The sequence below is a fragment of the Myotis lucifugus genome, unplaced genomic scaffold (genome assembly GCF_000147115.1).
Source record: "Myotis lucifugus unplaced genomic scaffold, Myoluc2.0 scaffold_72, whole genome shotgun sequence".
Classification (NCBI taxonomy): Eukaryota; Metazoa; Chordata; class Mammalia; order Chiroptera; family Vespertilionidae; genus Myotis; species Myotis lucifugus.
This window is the reverse complement of record NW_005871120.1, coordinates 3,237,946-3,240,162: the sequence shown is the minus strand read 5'-3', so window position 1 is coordinate 3,240,162 and position 2,217 is coordinate 3,237,946.

Sequence of the window (2,217 nt, the reverse complement as noted above, 5' to 3'; positions counted from 1 at the left end):
GTATTGAGGTGAGCTCATAATTCATGTAGACATGGAATCAGCTCGAGGTAACTGCGTATTTGCTCTGTCCATCACACAGTATCTCTCACTTAAATAGTTGTATAGTCATGCACACATTTGAGAGTTTACAATACTCGGTACATGGGCAAAGGGGTTATTCTTGGACCCGCCTCCATCTCCTGTCCACTTTTTTATTGAAGTACTGCCTCAAGCTGTAATCCAACCGGAACTATATTTCCCAGAAGGGCTCCGAGCCTGGGCTGGGGGGTGGGGACGCGGGGTCTTTTCCGGACACCGCCCCCCCTCCCGGCCCCCACGCTGAGCAGGCGGGCGGGGGCGCTCGGACCGCTTTCCTAAACATCCTCAGCCCCACCCTCACTCCCGGGCCTGGCGTGGGCCCTGGCCGAGGGCCTTCACCTGGCTCTCGCTGCCTCTCTGTTGGCTAACACCTAGGTGGGTCCTCCAGCAGGTGTGGTGAAGACCAGTCTGGGCCCTGTGCCCTCGATAGCTAGTGAATTACACGCAGGTGGTAGCAGTGTCGGTGGAAATTGAGAAAAAGGGGCTCTGGAGTGCGCCGCCGGCGTTCCGATCCTGCAGCCACAAATGGTCAGCTGACTCCTCGGCGAGGCTTCTTAGCGCTCCCAGCCTCAGTTTCCTCATTTGTCGAACAGTGATAACCACCCCCTCCCAACGGGTTTTGAAGAGATTCTTGTAGATAATCCACACAAAGCACTTAGCACAGTGCCTGGCCCGAGCGCGCAGGAAGCGCTGCCATCATTATCACCGTGCCATCTCCGGCGGACAAAAAATCCTTTGAAACTTGATAACTCCAGGCCCTGGCAGGACAGACTGCTTCATAGCTGGTCATAAAAGCTGCTGGATTCTGGTTCAGAATAGCCACATTGCACAATGCTGCCAGCATGTGCCCGGTTACACTGTGCACTGCAGGCTGCAGCTGGACAGATAGTGAACCCAGTCCAGCCATGAACCCGAAGGAGCCGGACAGCTGGGAGGGTTCAGGGCCACTCTGGAGGGCACTGGGGGGCTCTGACCCAAGCTGGGAAGGAGGAGCGCACAGTCTCCAGGGGAGATTCCAAAAGGCAGCAAAATAAATTTTGGCCAAAGGGCCATTAGGGCTTAGATGGAGCAAAGAGGTCTGCAGGGGAGAGAGGCAGGAACCCACACTGGGTATCCAGAGTCCTCAGACCAGTCCCTTCCTCACCTGTTTGTGTGTGTGTGTGTGTGTGTGTGTGTGTGTATTTCAGAGAGGAAGGGAGACACACAGAAACATCCATGATGAGAGAGAATCATTGATGGGCTGCCTACTGCATGCCCCACACTGGGGATCAAGCCTGCAACCCAGGCATATGCCCTGACCAGAATCAAACCATGACCTCCTGGATCATAGGTCAACGCTCAAGCACTGAGCCACGCCAGCCAGGCTCCCCACGTGTTTTTATTGATAAAACTAGAAGCCTGGTGTACGAATTCATGTACAAGTGGGGTCCCTCGGCCTAGACAGCGATCAGGGCGATTGGGGCCACAGGAGGTTGGCCAGCAGGAGGAGGGGCCGCAGGAGGTTGGCTGCCCTGATTTGAGGTCATTGGGCCAGCCAGTTGGGTGGGGGGAGGGGCTGTGGGAGGTTGGCTGTGGGAGTGCACTGACCACCAGCGGGCAGCTCCTGCATTGAGCGTCTGCCCCCTGGTGGTCAGTGCACGTCATAGCGATCTGTTGATCGGTCCCTTAGGCTTTTATATATGTAGATAAGGAGGTTGGTGGGAAAGTGGATTCCCAAGGGCTTACCCTGGCCCAGACCCAGCAGCTTTTGAAAACTTAGTGTCCTTTGGGCCCTCTCTTGTTTCTGCCACCAAAGAACTGAGCTTTCAATGTTACAGAGACCTATGAAATCTTATTCTTTTTATATTATGTTATTTCTTGACTAGAGGCCTGATGAATGTGGGGTCCCTCAGCCTGGCCTGTGCCCTCTCATAATCCGGGACCCTTTGGGGGATGTCAAATTGCTGGTTTCAGCCTGATCCCCACGAAACCGGCAGTCCAACAGGAGGGATGTAGTAGTGGGAGAAGCAGCAGGCGGCTGGGGAGGAGCCTGTGCTGCTCATAAGCTCCCTGAGCGGCGCTCCCAGTGTGGGAGTGCACTGACCACCAGCGGGCAGCTCCTGCATTGGTGTCTGCCCCCTGGTGGTCAGTGCATGTCAT